Source organism: Acipenser ruthenus, chromosome 7 (assembly GCF_902713425.1).
Source record: "Acipenser ruthenus chromosome 7, fAciRut3.2 maternal haplotype, whole genome shotgun sequence".
NCBI classification, from domain to species: Eukaryota; Metazoa; Chordata; class Actinopteri; order Acipenseriformes; family Acipenseridae; genus Acipenser; species Acipenser ruthenus.
Window position 1 is genome coordinate 15,912,468 of NC_081195.1, and position 18,768 is coordinate 15,931,235.

The following is an 18,768-nucleotide window of genomic DNA, read 5'->3' on the forward strand; positions in this document are numbered from 1 at the left end:
TCCACCCTCTTTGGCTTTCCATCTTCTAGCATGCTGGGCAATGCTTCATCTTCCACCACTTGAAACTCCTCATACTCATCTTTCAGTGCCTCTGAATCAATACTGGGGGTGAATCTAATTGCAAGCCTCACAACTGAAAAACAAATCTATAAAATATGTAAATACCTAGAATAGTCAATATATAATACACAGTTAAGCCGTGTTTATTTTATGACCCCAAAGACAACTGACAAAATTTAAAACAAACAACAATCCTATAGAAAACTGGACGGAAATTTCATACTTGGCTCACAGGTAAGTTCATTCCTTCTAGCAGGGTCTAGGATGACTAGATCGTTCAAAACTTTACCATCAAAAGGGAACTTCTGAAGCACCTTTTTGAACACAGCACAGGAGAAACCTCTAACTTCCCTAGAACAGCAAACAAAACAACAATAAGAAGACAAACACAATTCAACCTAAGCAAGTCAGGGTTTATGGAAAGATCAAAGATTTAAAAATGTTATATAACTTAGTACACACGAATCAGTACAAAAAAGTAAACATTTGTAAAAATGCATGCATGCACACACACATAAACATGGTCCTTGTAGCAGGGTTAACAGCAATCTCATATACCAGAAATGTTGATTTTCCAGGACATCATACTCCACTTTTATTAAATCAGCCTGCCTTTTTATGTAATTCATGGAAACAAATTTCAAAAGCAATTTCCTAAGCAGACGATCCATCTCTGGTACCATGGCCCCTATTTTTGTTTCATCAGTCTGTAATATTAACAAAAAAAACTGTTAAGTCTTCTGCAAAATAAACCATTAATTAAATGATTGACTAAACTGTATTATTATTGGTACTACTACGACATTATAAATCTTTAAAGCTGGTAATTGTTAAGTACTTAATGTTGCCATTATGCATTTAAAATGGCTACTCCTTGATGATAGTCAATTAAATGATACAAAGCTAGCAGATAAATGTACCTGGAAAAGCTTGTTGAAATTGTTCAACAGTGGCAAAATGTATTTGAGAAACATCAAGGTCATCTGAGTGAAGGGATCTCCCAGTCTTTCAGAGATGTGTTTTACCCAGCCCTGCTTTTTAGCATCCTCATGACTGGCAAAGTAACTTCTCAGAGCTGGATATTAGTCAAGAACCCGCTCTACCACCCTCTGAAGAGACAGCCAACACATCGGGCAATGTTTTAAAATCTCCGGCTGATCAACTTCAACAAACTCCTGTAGACTTCCTTCCGTTTGGAACTGAGGACAAAAAGCAAACACAGGGTGTATATTATTGTAGGACTGCTCATTTTAGATGTATATATAATACTGTATATAGTTATATATCTTCTCTACCTGCCTGTAAAACTTTAACTAGCATTGCAAAATTGCAAATATCTGACCATGAAGAAAACATCTACAGGCTAGAAAGAAATTTTCTTTAACTGTGAAGAAAAGTATGTAGTCATTACACAACACTTGTGACCATTTTAGTGGCATAATTAAAGACAACTTTTTAACAGTATAATGCAAAAGCATGAAAGTCTGCAGGCACATATGAGACTAATTTAAAACACATGAAAATTAATTAAAGTATGTCAAAATTATGAAAGATATGCCTTTTTTTTAATTAAGCCATATGCAGAATTAGTAAAGAAACAATTGGTATGGTTAATAATGGATATTTGCATTAAACATATATTTAAATTGCAACCACAGCCTCATATAAAGTAAAGTAATTTTGTAGGAATAAACATTATTATTATTTATTTCTTAGCAGACGCCCTTATCCAGGGCGACTTACAATTGTTACAAGATATCACATTATTTCTACATACAATTACCCATTTATACAGTTTGGTTTTTACTGGAGCAATCTAGGTAAAGTACCTTGCTCAAGGGTACAACAGCAGTGTCCCCCACCGGGGATTGAACCCACGACCCTCCGGTCAAGAGTCCAGAGCCCTAGCCACTACTCCACACTGCTACCTAATAAACATTAAGAACTCACTTATGCTCAAAATGCTCAAAATGCCAAAAGATGTCAATTACCAAGTCATCCACAGGAACTGACAGCTGTTTTATCCCGGCAGCAACGCACAAGTTTGCAAGATGGCATGTACATCCAGTGTTGAAAACATTTGACTGCTTTTCATGAATGTGTGAGAGGACTGAATTTTTTCTTGCTATCATGACATTGCAGTTGTCGCTTGCAAAGTCCACACATTTGTCCCATGGAATGTCAAGATCACTGTAAAATGATAGTATAATTATTAATACAGTACAAAATGTTTTTAGAAATATAATTCACAGTCTATGTACAGAATCTATAAATGTTATATTAAAAAATAGGCGTTTAAGTAACAATAAGTATTAAATATTAAAGTTTTATTCAATGTATCGAATACAACTTCGTTTGTTCTAATGTTGCAAACAGGCATGTCTAAAATCCTGCTGGCAGCGTCATCATCTTCAAATAACCTGACAAGAATGACCAGCGTCTTCTCACCGTTGTGGTCGTTTGATTCATCAATCATAACTGAGTATGGACCGGTTTTGCACCTCTCAATAACTGTTTGGTCAGCTCTTGGGGCGATGCTCTTTTTTGAGATTTGTGTTAGTTTAGTACTCCTGCACTTGAACTGCTGTGCGATTTTACTGTCAGGGAACATTTTGGTGGCAAGATCAGTAAAAAGATCCGCGACAGCTGCTGGCAGGTTGTGATCCGAAACAAACTGACAAAACTAAATCTCTGCCTTTGTGACCGCTTCGGTTGTTGGTGCTTGTTTCTGGTGAATGTATGACTTGTTATTGACTTATTTGTCTGTTTCTGCTTAAGGTTGGACTTGAACCAGCGATATCCACGCATCCTGCACTCCACGCGGAGCGCCTTTACCAGATGTGCCACTCGGGAGCCCCCTTTATAGGTTATATTAACAATAAAAGCATGTATTGTAATAAGCCGTCAAAATGAAATGTGGAGGTGTGCAACCTGCAACCTGAATACAGTGAACAGCCATCAAGTGACACACGCAACAGAAAACAATGACAGGTAACTAAATGCAATAAAAAATATAACGTCTGATATCTGTGCCCAGTGTGAAAGAGCAGTATGTGGTAAATGCACACGACAAGTTGGTAAGTGTTACATCTGTGTGGATTGTGCTAATATGGGGGCTACTTTGAAGTATGTTTCCCTGAATGTGCGTTCACATTAAACAATGGGAATTGAGTTATTTTCTTTTTTATCTTATTTTTTATAATTACTAAATAATTTTGTATGTACATATACCAGTTTACACCTGTTTACATACTGTTTTCTTTTCAAATGTTTATTTTATTATAGTTTTTCATTTTTTACGTTATGCATTATATGCGTTTATTTTTTTCATTTCAGTACAGTGTTTCTGCTCTGCAAATGTTAGATATGATGTTCATGAATACATCTTTTGAGTTGTATCTGATAGTTTGTCTTGCAGAAATTTGAGTTTAACATTGAGTCCATGGTCAAACCCCCCTTATATATATATATATATATATATATATATATATATATATATATATATATACCCTTTATTGAGCTGTGTTATCTAAAAGTGTGTGCCGGAATTTGTGGTGACAGAAATGTAACCAAATCAGAACTAAATATTTTCCCCTGTTAGCACTGTAATTATTGTTCACCCCAAAGGAACAACGTTATTTAATCTAATAAATGTGTATTAAATGATAATTATAACCCCTAAATACCAAAGTAGAATAGATCCTTCAGAGTGGTCTGCTTCATCTAGTGGGATTTCCATTTTGTGTTGCTTACACAAGTTAAAGAAGATGCTGGTGCACAGGCTGTAAGTTACTCAAGTTGACATTTCCCCTCGAGGCTTCATTAGGGCAAGAGAGCAAAATATGAAGCTGTAGGAGAGGAATGGTTTGTTTAACTTTATACACCCTTTTATGATGAGCGAGAATGTGCACAAGTATGAAATACATGTATATATACTCACTATTTAATCATTAGCTACAATGCTTCAGCTTCTGCCTTCTTCAGATAGCAATAGAAATAGCTAGGTAGACTAATGTTGTTGTTTAACTTTGATATCTTTATATATATATATATATATATATATATATATATATATATATATATATATATATATATATATATATGTGTGTGTGATTTCCATTACATGAGAGTAGGTGTTAAAACTGATATTGGACTCAGCTCTCGCCAAGATAAGCACCAACTAAAACATAGCTTCTTGTACTGTAAACTAATGTGATCCATCTGCGTTTCCTTCCATCTGATGATGTAGATATCCTTCTGCCTGGTGTTGATGGGTGAAGTGTAATGCTGGCTCCAGGGATCAACTACAGTGCGGCCTCCCTATCGCATCAGAATGACAACCGTCTGGACTGACCCGACTAGGGTACTTCTCTGGGGTCTTCAAGTGGGCACCTTCCATCATGAAATGCCTAAAACTTTCAGGCATTTTGCAAAATGACTTCCGTTATAGACATTCTATTACATTATTTGACTGATTAAAGATTTTCAGTCACTTTGTGAAATGCCTATAGGTTGAATTGCATTTCATGAAATGACTGGCGTAAGGGCATTCTATTACACTGTTTGACTGATTCAAGTGTGAGGAGAATCCGTCATTTTTGTGATCATTGATTACATTAATTTTTTAAACGTCAACTTTTCAGAATGGTTACTGCATTTCTGTGGTTTATAATGAAAGATGATTATAATGAGAGATTTTAATCAGGGGTTCACATAACTTTTATCATTAGGGTCTCACATGAGTACCAGCAGAAATGGTTTGGTGCTCACCAAAATTAGGGGTCGTTAACCAAGTCGTTGTCTAGCTCCACCCCCTCCTCTGACAGTTCAAACAATTGGGATGTCAAGGATCAGAGGTGTAAATTTGGAGCGAGATGCCAGTAGACATGTTTAATTGATGATGATGATGATGATGTATTCGTTAGCAACCATAGATAATGATAGTTTCTCATTGGGTCTGGACTACTCAAATGACCCACCCACAGTCATCCACAGATACAGGAGAGAAGGTTCGTGTTGTGTGAGAAGTTGTAAGGAGGGCTTGATTAGGGTGGTATTGAATAATTTAGCAACAGTAGACTCTGGTGCTAAACTTTTAAAAAACAATTTGTACCCCTCTCAAGTATGCTGGGTTAAGGACAAAAGGTTTCAGTGGTCATCTTACACATGAATATGCATCAGGGTAGAAAGGAGTGAAGCTGATAGGCGGGATCGATGTTTGTTTTTTTAAATGTTGACATGTGGAAACCCAAGCTCACATGCAGCACTGCTTAATGGCAGTGTCAGAGACAACAACAATAGTTTAAGCAGGAGTCTGGATTGATGGTTATTACAATGTGTAACAAATCATCACCCATTCTCTGTTTATTTCACTAGCATGCCACCAAATTCCAGCCCTGGAGATTCAAAAGCAAAAAAAACAAACACTTTTTCACTTGTTGAACACATTAGCTTGACGGCACAACGGTATTTATAGAAGGATATAGGTAAGGGAAAAAATATTATTTTAAGTAAAATGCTTACGTAAATATATTTTTATAAACTCACGTTTACAAAACATCAACACCTCCTATCATCCGCGCTTGAGAAGCGAGCTTCCACAATACCACACTAGCAGGGATGGACTTTTTAGTGAATTGGAACCCTCAGGCCTGAAATATGGGGACAGGTATTTAATTATGGTCAACGATAATAAGCTCAGTTGCCCGGAGATCATTAACAGATCCCAGAGACTCAGTAGAAAATCGAGAGGTTAGGCAGGTATGGGTCACAGCCAGATAATATGCTTGACATTGTAAGCGTGAGCACCCTTGCTGCCTATATGAAAAATGCTTTCCTGTTAAAAATGTACTGACGGTACACATTTGCGTGTTAAAAACAATATGGAACTTCACATTTGTTATTAGTGCGCATGTGTACCTGCGTACCAGTTATGTGAACCCCTGATTGTAATGATTATGAAAGATGCTTCATAGAACGTTATAGTCCCAAACTACACAGAATGTGTCTCTTATACCAGAAGGTTCATAAGGGAAGTCTCTTACAGTACATACATATTTTTGAAGTGATGAATGTTTTTTTACATGAAAATGTATGTATAGCATTTCTCTTAAAACCAATGAACAGCACAGGAACTTACTTAGAGGCACTGCAGTAAACTTCAACAAAAGAACATCATAATAATAATCCAAATATTTTAGCGCAGAATATTTTAATTAGTTATTTATGTTATATCTCAGACTTAGATTCACTTGAACTGGTGAGACAACCTGTCTCGAAAGGTTTTTTTTTATTCCAGATACAAAGCATTTCTGTGATTTAAACTTTTTTTTTTTTTAATTTTAGGAAATAGAATTCAATTTTTAAATTAAATTTGGGATTGGGAAGATGTGGGAACAACTTTAACACCATACTGAATAGAACTAAATGCAGCAAAAATATAATAATTTTACCAGGGATTGGGCATTTCTGAAAGTCTTCACAATATGCCTGTAACACATATATATATACATACTTGTGTGTGTGTGTAAGCCCTAAGACCTTCCACATCGGGCATTGCCAGGCATTATGGACCGTTTGGGTCATGGGGCCCGATTACCTAAATGGTCCATAATGCCTGGCAATGCCCGATGTGGAGGGTCTTATTGCTTTTATTAATTATCATTTTTATTTACAGTCCTCCATTATAACAGCTTTTGTAAAACTAATTTTTGCCATTATGTTACCGATTTTATTTTTTTCTAATGGTCTGTAAGTATACATTGGTTGTATCTAGTTCGGTTCGTGGATAAAGAAAGAAAGCTGGCAGCTTCATCTGACATTTCATTATATATTTCTCCAGTGACTTGATGGGGCAGTTTGCATCATTTATGATCATATTTTGATATGTTGTAAATAAAACATCACCCTTTTGAATTACTCATACACATTGTATTCATATTTTCTGTTGGAGCTACAGTAGGCATTCTAGAAAAAAAAAAAAGAAATACCAAGTAAACAGCACAGACACAGGGTCTGGGATCTCTGTTTCATTAAAGCCTGTTCAAATTACATAGTCCATCATTGAGGAACAGAACTGCATGTAATTAGTCCTCTGCAGGTAATTAGTTCAGCCTAATGTCATACACAGAGTTATCTGCAACCAAGAAACAATATACTATATAGTTGTAGACTGCTTGCTTTAATGAAGGTTAGACAAATAAGTAAACATTATGTGAACTCAGTATCTGAACTATCCACCTCCAAGTGCTTGTAGTGTCTGGGTTGTTGCTAATGGTTTATAATGTATTTTACATTTAGGATTCATGAAGGGCATTAGTACTGACTGGAAGAGATCATGGTGCACAAGAAGAGGGACACGACTGGCTTTGGTATTTAGTCAGTCAGTACAACAATACCATTACTTTCATCAAATATATTTATTCATTTATTTATTTTACTTTTAAAACTAGAACCCTTTAGTGTTAACTTTTTTGGGCCAACTTCCATGTTAATTATGCAAGTTCTTACAAAAAGCTTTCCAAATGACAAATGAACTCTGTTACTCTGCACTGTAAGGGTTCTGACTTCTGCCTCTGCAGCTGCTCTGGATAACAGCTTAATACCTAGTGGTAAATACTTGTGCATTAGGAATTTGAATCTATGTTTTAATCCTTATGCAACTCAGACTAGAGCTTAGTGAGTGCTTGTGGGCAGGAAAAACTGGTCAATAATAAAAATAGAAGTAAAAAATCATCATGTCGATTAAAGTGGATCCACTTTGTTTCATAGCTGCCTGCAACCGATAAGATAATATCACTTCAGGCATTATAAATAAGCAGTAAACGTTAACAAAAAAAAACGGGAACACGGTTAAAATGAACGTGCATTTGTATGGTAGAATTCAAAAGTTCTTTAAATAACTCCATTAATACAAAAAATGATCAGGACATGAACAGCAGTGTTTTTAGCCATATCATCATAATTAAATACCCTTTTATGGCATTCATTCACTAAGTGCATGGTTCATTGAGCAGAATTTGTGCCCAGGGTGACAGATAAAGGGTAATTATCTTCTTGATGCATTAACGGCAACAAGAAGCAACAAACTAGTAAAATCAATCAGCAGCTGTATGTTTGCAATTTGAGTCAGAAATCACCATTTGATCAAGAAGGATCTTTATGCACTTTATTGAGGCATCAATGATCATGTGTGTGTGTGTTTGTCACAATAAATTAATGATTAAAGGATTAGATAAAAGAAGACTAGCTAGAGACACCAAAAAGCATGCAATTAAAAATGTTAAGCACCTGCCTGAAGGATGATTAAAACAAGTTTACATGTTCTGTATACAGTATGATACCCTATTCACACTGCCTAAATAATGTGCCATTATTATTACTGTTGTTGTTATTTTGAAAATTTGATTGTCAGTTAAATTAATCAATGGATACAAAACTCATACAAATCCACTATGCGGTATACTTGAATATTGCCATGTCTCTCTGTTGAGTGGGCAAAATGTTGGAGATGGTATTTCATGCTATCAGTTAACTTGTAATTGATCACTTTAAGCTTACATTTAAACAAAGAGACCTGTTAATTATTAAGCTTTAAGTATTTTCTGTACAGAAAGTATTTATTTCAACAAATATCCTGGACTCGAACTTCATTCTGTAACAACTTGTTTCAAGTGCATTAGTTGTTTCAAGTGGGTGGTTATATTTGAGCAGTGATTGATTAAATCTAGCATGAGAAATCGATAGAGTTTAGAGACATTGAGCAAATCTGGTTATCTTGTTTTCTCCAGACAGTAATTTTAAAATGGGAAAAAAATAACACCATGTGGCAGTGTGACCCCGCCTTGTGTGTATTGTTTGTTTATATGTTGCATGTAGTGTGTTAAATGTTGGTGTATAGTCATTGGTACACGGGATATAAATGGGTCTGTGTAGCACGTGTGATAAAATGTATATTTGTATTTAGCCACGAGGGTTGCATATTACTTCACGTGCTGATTAAAATGTAATACTATGTGAGCACGGGGAAGGACACGTAATTAATCCATGTGCAGTTGTACCGAGATTCTAATTGAATGATTGATTAGCAATGGAGTCTCGGTACAACTGCATAAAAGACGCACATTGTCACTCAGTCGGGGTTGGGTGTACAGAGAGGAGGTATGGGGAGATAGAGAGGAGACAATAACAATTGCTAAAACGTGCTGGATTAGCCAGCACGACACTTACTTGTTTGTCTGTCTGGTTTGGTTGGCCCTGGTGCCCGTTTGTGTGGTGTGTTTTGTTCAACTCTTTTATTTTGAATTATTATTTAATAAAGAAACCGAGCACCTTCAGGTCTCGGTTTTAACCCGCAGCTGCTGTGTGTTTGCGTCTTCTTCCGGGTGTGACGTCACCACTTCAGCCATCCTACACCCAACCCCGACTGAGTGACAATGTGCGTCTTTTATGCAGTTGTACCGAGACTCCATTGCTAATCAATCATTCAATTAGAATCTCGGTACAACTGCACATGGATTAATTACGTGTCCTTCCCCGTGCTCACATAGTATTACATTTTAATCAGCACGTGAAGTGATATGCAACCCTCGTGGCTAAAAACAAATATACATTTTATCACACGTGCTACACAGACCCATTTATATCCCGTGTACCAATGACTATACACCAACATTTAACACACTACATGCAACATATAAACAAACAATACACACAAGGCGGGGTCACACTGCCACACACTAGTTTGCTATTTTTTTTAAAACTTACTGACTGAAGTAAAATACTTTAAGAATATACCCCATTGGATCATACTGCTTAGTGTGGGGAAAAGAAAAATCACATGAACTAAAGAAAACAGCACCTTTGGCTGTTGCCATCACAACTACAGTTCTGGCATGTATTTGCCACAGGGAACCTTGTGTCTATCCCTGTGCTTACTCATTGTAGAAAGGAGGTGTCAGTTATTATATAGGTATATGACAGCTGATTCGAGCTATTAGGTGTGATATTTACCTAATAAGTGACATGAGAGCAAATCCTACAACATATAAAGCATTATGCCAGCACTGGCGGAACAAATTAGATACATATCATATCTTATAGCCTGTAATCAGCTATCCTTTTTATAATAGAAGTATTTTATGTAAGTTACTTTTGTTTATTTTGTAAAAAGCAGTTAAGAATAACTGCAACCTCCCGAGTGGCGCATCCAGTAAAAGCACTCGTGTAGAGTGCATGATGCGCTCTATAGTCTGGACGTCACAAGTTCAAGTCCAGGCTATTCCTTTGCCGACCGAGGACGGGAGCTCCCAGCGGGTTATAAACCATTAGCAACAACCCAGACACTACAAGCACTTGGAGGTGGATAGTTCAGATACTGAGTTCACATAATGTTTACTTATTTGTCTAACCTTCATTAAAGCAAGCAGTCTACAACTATATAGTATATTGTTTCTTGGTTGCAGATAACTCTGTGTATGACATTAGGCTGAACTAATTACCTGCAGAGGACTAATTACATGCAGTTCTGTTCCTCAATGATGGACTATGTAATTTGAACAGGCTTTAATGAAACAGAGATCCCAGACCCTGTGTCTGTGCTGTTTACTTGGTATTTCTTTTTTTTTTTTCTAGAATGCCTACTGTAGCTCCAACAGAAAATATGAATACAATGTGTATGAGTAATTCAAAAGGGTGATGTTTTATTTACAACATATCAAAATATGATCATAAATGATGCAAACTGACAAATGAACTCTGTTACTCTGCACTGTAAGGGTTCTGACTTCTGCCTCTGCAGCTGCTCTGGATAACAGCTTAATACCTAGTGGTAAATACTTGTGCATTAGGAATTTGAATCTATGTTTTAATCCTTATGCAACTCAGACTAGAGCTTAGTGAGTGCTTGTGGGCAGGAAAAACTGGTCAATAATAAAAATAGAAGTAAAAAATCATCATGTCGATTAAAGTGGATCCACTTTGTTTCATAGCTGCCTGCAACCGATAAGATAATATCACTTCAGGCATTATAAATAAGCAGTAAACGTTAACAAAAAAAAACGGGAACACGGTTAAAATGAACGTGCATTTGTATGGTAGAATTCAAAAGTTCTTTAAATAACTCCATTAATACAAAAAATGATCAGGACATGAACAGCAGTGTTTTTAGCCATATCATCATAATTAAATACCCTTTTATGGCATTCATTCACTAAGTGCATGGTTCATTGAGCAGAATTTGTGCCCAGGGTGACAGATAAAGGGTAATTATCTTCTTGATGCATTAACGGCAACAAGAAGCAACAAACTAGTAAAATCAATCAGCAGCTGTATGTTTGCAATTTGAGTCAGAAATCACCATTTGATCAAGAAGGATCTTTATGCACTTTATTGAGGCATCAATGATCATGTGTGTGTGTGTTTGTCACAATAAATTAATGATTAAAGGATTAGATAAAAGAAGACTAGCTAGAGACACCAAAAAGCATGCAATTAAAAATGTTAAGCACCTGCCTGAAGGATGATTAAAACAAGTTTACATGTTCTGTATACAGTATGATACCCTATTCACACTGCCTAAATAATGTGCCATTATTATTACTGTTGTTGTTATTTTGAAAATTTGATTGTCAGTTAAATTAATCAATGGATACAAAACTCATACAAATCCACTATGCGGTATACTTGAATATTGCCATGTCTCTCTGTTGAGTGGGCAAAATGTTGGAGATGGTATTTCATGCTATCAGTTAACTTGTAATTGATCACTTTAAGCTTACATTTAAACAAAGAGACCTGTTAATTATTAAGCTTTAAGTATTTTCTGTACAGAAAGTATTTATTTCAACAAATATCCTGGACTCGAACTTCATTCTGTAACAACTTGTTTCAAGTGCATTAGTTGTTTCAAGTGGGTGGTTATATTTGAGCAGTGATTGATTAAATCTAGCATGAGAAATCGATAGAGTTTAGAGACATTGAGCAAATCTGGTTATCTTGTTTTCTCCAGACAGTAATTTTAAAATGGGAAAAAAATAACACCATGTGGCAGTGTGACCCCGCCTTGTGTGTATTGTTTGTTTATATGTTGCATGTAGTGTGTTAAATGTTGGTGTATAGTCATTGGTACACGGGATATAAATGGGTCTGTGTAGCACGTGTGATAAAATGTATATTTGTATTTAGCCACGAGGGTTGCATATTACTTCACGTGCTGATTAAAATGTAATACTATGTGAGCACGGGGAAGGACACGTAATTAATCCATGTGCAGTTGTACCGAGATTCTAATTGAATGATTGATTAGCAATGGAGTCTCGGTACAACTGCATAAAAGACGCACATTGTCACTCAGTCGGGGTTGGGTGTACAGAGAGGAGGTATGGGGAGATAGAGAGGAGACAATAACAATTGCTAAAACGTGCTGGATTAGCCAGCACGACACTTACTTGTTTGTCTGTCTGGTTTGGTTGGCCCTGGTGCCCGTTTGTGTGGTGTGTTTTGTTCAACTCTTTTATTTTGAATTATTATTTAATAAAGAAACCGAGCACCTTCAGGTCTCGGTTTTAACCCGCAGCTGCTGTGTGTTTGCGTCTTCTTCCGGGTGTGACGTCACCACTTCAGCCATCCTACACCCAACCCCGACTGAGTGACAATGTGCGTCTTTTATGCAGTTGTACCGAGACTCCATTGCTAATCAATCATTCAATTAGAATCTCGGTACAACTGCACATGGATTAATTACGTGTCCTTCCCCGTGCTCACATAGTATTACATTTTAATCAGCACGTGAAGTGATATGCAACCCTCGTGGCTAAAAACAAATATACATTTTATCACACGTGCTACACAGACCCATTTATATCCCGTGTACCAATGACTATACACCAACATTTAACACACTACATGCAACATATAAACAAACAATACACACAAGGCGGGGTCACACTGCCACACACTAGTTTGCTATTTTTTTTAAAACTTACTGACTGAAGTAAAATACTTTAAGAATATACCCCATTGGATCATACTGCTTAGTGTGGGGAAAAGAAAAATCACATGAACTAAAGAAAACAGCACCTTTGGCTGTTGCCATCACAACTACAGTTCTGGCATGTATTTGCCACAGGGAACCTTGTGTCTATCCCTGTGCTTACTCATTGTAGAAAGGAGGTGTCAGTTATTATATAGGTATATGACAGCTGATTCGAGCTATTAGGTGTGATATTTACCTAATAAGTGACATGAGAGCAAATCCTACAACATATAAAGCATTATGCCAGCACTGGCGGAACAAATTAGATACATATCATATCTTATAGCCTGTAATCAGCTATCCTTTTTATAATAGAAGTATTTTATGTAAGTTACTTTTGTTTATTTTGTAAAAAGCAGTTAAGAATAACTGCAACCTCCCGAGTGGCGCATCCAGTAAAAGCACTCGTGTAGAGTGCATGATGCGCTCTATAGTCTGGACGTCACAAGTTCAAGTCCAGGCTATTCCTTTGCCGACCGAGGACGGGAGCTCCCAGCGGGCGGCGTTCAATTGGCCGAGTGTCGCCCGGGGGGAGGGAGGGTTAGGTCGGCCAGGGTGTTCTCGGCTCACTGCGCACCAGCGACCCCTGTAGTCTGGCTGGGCGCCTGCGGGCTTGCCTTTAAGCTGCCCGAGAGCTGCGTTGTCCTCCGACGCTGTAACTCTTGGGTGGCTGCATGGTGAGTCCGCAGTGTGAAAAAAAAAGCGGTCGGCTGACGGCACACGCTTCGGAGAACAGCGTGTGATCGTCTTTGCCCTCCCGAGTCAGCGCAGGGGTGGTAGCGGTGAGCTGAACATAATAAAATAATTGGCCATTCAAAATTGGGAGAAAAATAATAAAAATAATTGGCAACGACTAAATTTATAAAAAAAAAAAAGAATAACTGCAACGTTGCAACCGCTATCTCGTATAGATGGGTAGTAGTTGGGGAAGAAAGTTTCACAGAAGGAGCCTCAAAAGAAGATAGCTGTTAAGACATGGTTATTTTTCTTTTTATTAGATATGATTTTTAACTAATCAGTTATCAAGCAACAGGATTGTAGCAGTTTCTCTTGGTATAATATAAAAATGACTGTATATGGGCCAGATACAGAATATTAACTTGAGTTAATAAAACACTTTAAAATTATCATAGCGGTTTGGATATTGTTATACAGTGCACATTTAATCAAAAGGTTGATTTACTTATTGTAGCAGTTTACAAACACCTGTTCCCCAACCAAGCAGCTAAATAGCAATCTTATCATATTAATGTGTCTTTTGAGATCAGAAACATAAAATAGTCAATTATTTTCTAAATAGACTTTGTATTTTATGTGCATTCTAGTTTGACAGGCTCTCTGGGGGAAAGTGTAGTTGGGATTGCTTGCCTACTGGCTTTATGCTTGGAGTCATAATATTCCAGTTGTCTATAGATACTGCCAGGCTAATAAAACCAAGGAAAATATGGAGAAATTCTAAACGGTGGAATGAAGACCTCATCTGACTCTTTGATCTTAATTGATGTTTTATAGGTAGGCCATACCAAGCTATTACTCAGTTTGAAAAAGACGTCTCTTGGTAACCATTAAATAGTTTTCAGTAAAAATTCAAATTCTGATGCTGTGAACATCATTGGTTAACACATACTCCATACTATACTAAAAAGTAGAGCAGAGGGAGCCAATGGAATCCCACAGCAGCAGTGAATTTGGCTAGAGACAGTTAAGCTGCATCCACACTGGACATAACGACGTGAGCAATGCAAGCTGAATAATTTCACATTAACATATTGATGTACATACCGCTTTGTATTTATCCATATACTTAACAGAAAACTGAACAAATCTAACATGAAATACTGTACGACTATTATGGCTTCCGGTAGTTGTGCGATATCATTTTGTAGTTTCTTTGATTACATGATGTTAAATAAAATATTTAAATTATGTTCATATATTTTTTTGTAATTATGTCTCAATCCTAAAATTCTAGGTGATGCAAAACTTTTGGCCAGAGCTGTAAATATGCTATAAGACTATCTAACTTGCAAAGGGGTTCTGGGAGTTCTAGTCATTCTAACTTTAGTTGCAGGAAATAGTAGACTGTCAGAGGATGTTTTGGAAACTAGCAGCAGCAGAGCAGGGATCTGGAGTCAGAGAGCATAGTTCTATAAATTGCATATTTTATAAGCTATTTCATGTTTCTTTCAGGTAAGAGGGCAGCATGTTAATTGTTTAAGTAAGAGGTATTAATATGGGAAATCTGAAGTTAATTGAGCAACCAGAAAGAGTAGTTAAAACTGTTTTTCATTATTCTTGCTCAACATGTGACTAACCCTGCACATACAGTACTGTAGACTCAGTAGCTTTATTAACAATAGATTATTATTATTATTTATTTATTTATTTATTTATTTATTTATTTATTTATTTATTAGCAGACTCCCTTATCCAGGGCGACTTACAATTATTACAAGATATCACATCTCTTTCAGGGAACCAGGGTTACATCCATAACCTATCGTTCCCTTTCAATTCGAAGACGACCAACAACAATACTTTTGGGAAAAGTATACCAAAGCCGCCACGAGGGAGTGTGAGCGGACAGCATATGAGGGACGTCTCACTGCTACCAACTACGCCAACTAGTGTTGGTGGCGTGAGCGTGCAACCTCAAGGACCCTTGTGCCTAATGAAGGCATAGAGGGATCTCCCACATTAAGTCAGTAGAATCTGGTGAATGTATGTGGAGTAGCCCAGCTAGCCACAGTACAAATATCAGTCAATGAAGGTCCTCTAAAGAGGGCCCATGACATAGCCACACCTCTGGTAGAGTGCGCAGCCACCTTCCCAGGTGAGGGTAGGCCGGCATTAGTATATGTAGTTGAGGCTGAGTCCACAATCCAATGGGACAGTCGCTGCTTAGAGAGGGCTTGACCTCGGGTCCTTTCACCATGACAGACGAAGAGCTGGTCAGACTGACGCATTGCTCTCGTTCTATCCACATAACATCTCAATGCCCTAACAGGGCAGAGGGAATTCAATCTCCGGTCCGTCTCCTCCGCAAAGGGAGGGGGATGGAAAGCCTCCAGCTCCACTGATTGATTCAAGTGAAAAGCCGTAATCACCTTAGGGAGGAAATCAGGTTTGGTGCACAATTATACCATGTTTCCATTGTCCTAAGTACGCATACAGGAACTGTGTACTGACAGAGCCTGTAGCTCACTGACCCGCTTAGTGGAGGTGATGGCTAATAGAAAGGCTGTCTTCATAGAGAGATATTGCAACTCTGTGGAATCTATAAGCTCAAACGGGGCCTTAGTGAGAGCCTCCAATACCACGTCCAGATACCATTCGGGGAGGACATCCTTCTTAGGAGGACGTAACCTCCTAGCACCCTTCAGAAAATGGGTTGCTAATATATGAGCGCCCAGGGACACTGAGTCAGTGGGGACATGGCATGCAGATATGGCTGCTAGGTACACGTTCAACGTAGAGGGGATCTACCCGCCTCTAACAGATCTTGCAGAAACTGCAAAACAGTTGCTATGGGCAATAAATGGGGTCATGACCTCTGGTCCTGCACCAATTTTGAAAACATTTCCACTTATAGGCATACAAGGCTCTTGTGGAGAGGTCCTAGCATTCTGCAGTGTACCGACGACTGTGTCTGAGAGCCCTAAGGCGGACAGACAGCCCCGTTCAGGGGCCAGAACCACAGTTGGATTCTGCCCGGTTCTGGGTGCCGGAGGGTGCCTTTCGCCATGCGCAGTGGGATCTCCCAGGGTTGGCCATGCAGCAGCTGGCAGAGGTTTGAAAACCAGATTCTCCTGGGCCATCTGGGGGCCACCAGGAGAACTGTCGCCTTGTCCCTCCGGACCGTCTCGAGGAAGGCAGGCAGTAGCGGTATCGGTGGGAAAACGTACAAAAGTGCTTTGGGCCTTTCGTGGGCTAGGGCGTCAACGCTTAGTGGACCTCCGCAGCCATGGAGGGAGAACCACAAGGGGCAATGAGTAGACTCTGCCGTGGCAAAGAGATCAACTTGGGCTTCCCCGAAGCATTCTCAAATGTGCTGCACCACCCATTCTAATGGGTGAAGACCCTCCCTCGAGAGGAGGTCTGCTGCCCAGTTTACCACTTCTGGGAGATTTTCAATAACGTCATATACAGTATCTTCCCAGTTTCAGGCACAGGTGTATAGCTCTGTTACATTAATTATTATCTGTGGTACAATAAAAAAAAATAGGTCACCAAACCTGACAAGGCTTTCTTACAACCTGTAACACCAACAAATAAAGAAAGAAATCTCCTTGTTTTATTCTCTGTAGATACACAGGCATTCATTTTTCACTCTCAGTTGAGTGTATACAGATGACCCGGTCTGTCAAGCACATTTCTTAGGGACAAATTTGGACTTGCATGCGCTCCACGTGGAAATCGTGGGATAAGCAGCTGGGTGGATAAGCACCAAGGGCGTCGATGCACTGAGGCGTCAAGGCCCTGGTGCACCAAGGATGTCGAAGCACGGAAGCTCTGGGACACTGGGGGTTGAGGATATCAAAAGGCACAGAGGACACCGCTGCACGGAGCGTTAAGCGTTTATACCCACCTTACCTACCTGGTTGTGAGAGGCAAAAGAGGATTTGAGCTCCGCAGAGTGAATATTTATTCCCTCGGTAGGTGGGACCTGTGGCAGGCATATCCCAAAAGTATGGTTGGTGGTCGTCTTCGAATTGAAAGTGAACACAATGTTTCTATTTTAATATGTTTAAGGGGAGAAAGGGAATTAACAGTCTATTAAAATGCAGTTAGGAATGTGTCTTGGGACCAATGTTAATGTTAAAAAGGGACAAGTTTAAATTTAAGTAATTCTTATAGTTTCAAGGTGTTATTATTTAGCCATTTTGTAAAGACTACTGCAAGAGGAAGTTTTGGAACTAGCAACAACAGAGCAGGGATCTGGAGTCAGAGAACATAGTTCTGTAAATTGCATTTTTATATGCATTTTCTCTAAAAAATTATTATGAATAATCATTCATAAAATACTTTTTGATTTAGAATCTTTTCAAACCCTGCTTCAGCAGGCAACAAAGCACAATAAACCTGTTTATGTTGTAATACTGGTGTTTCCAACAAAAATATTTTAAAAAAGAAGTGAAGTTCCCAAATAAGTGAGTCTCTAAATGAGTGAGGTCTGTGCTTGTAATCTTTCAAGTGATTTTACATGTAATATTTACTGCTACTTCTAGTAACACCTACCAGAAACAAACAAACTCAAAAGTCATTTTTGCTAGTTAATTCAAACTGCATTGTATGAATTCATTACAAATCAGTGCAAGTTAAATAAAAGTATAAACTGTCTTTCTTTATTTAAAAAACCTGGATTCCAGTTTAACAGAAAGATAAATAGAGATCAACTTGGAAAACCTTAAGACGCTGCCATTTGAAGTGCCCACTAATGAGCAATGATGAAATAATAATATTGTTGGGTAGCCACTGATTTGCCATGGCGCCCTTATTAAGCCTTTACTTAAGATACATTAATCCTATTCCATTTAATTAGACTCTGTAGGACCCTCTTTACAGCTCAACTTGACATACGTAGGTACTCTGATTTGGCTCTGAAATTCTCTACAATTCCCTTATACTCTCATGGCAAGAATTATCCCACGAATGAGCCTTTATGGTAAAAAGCA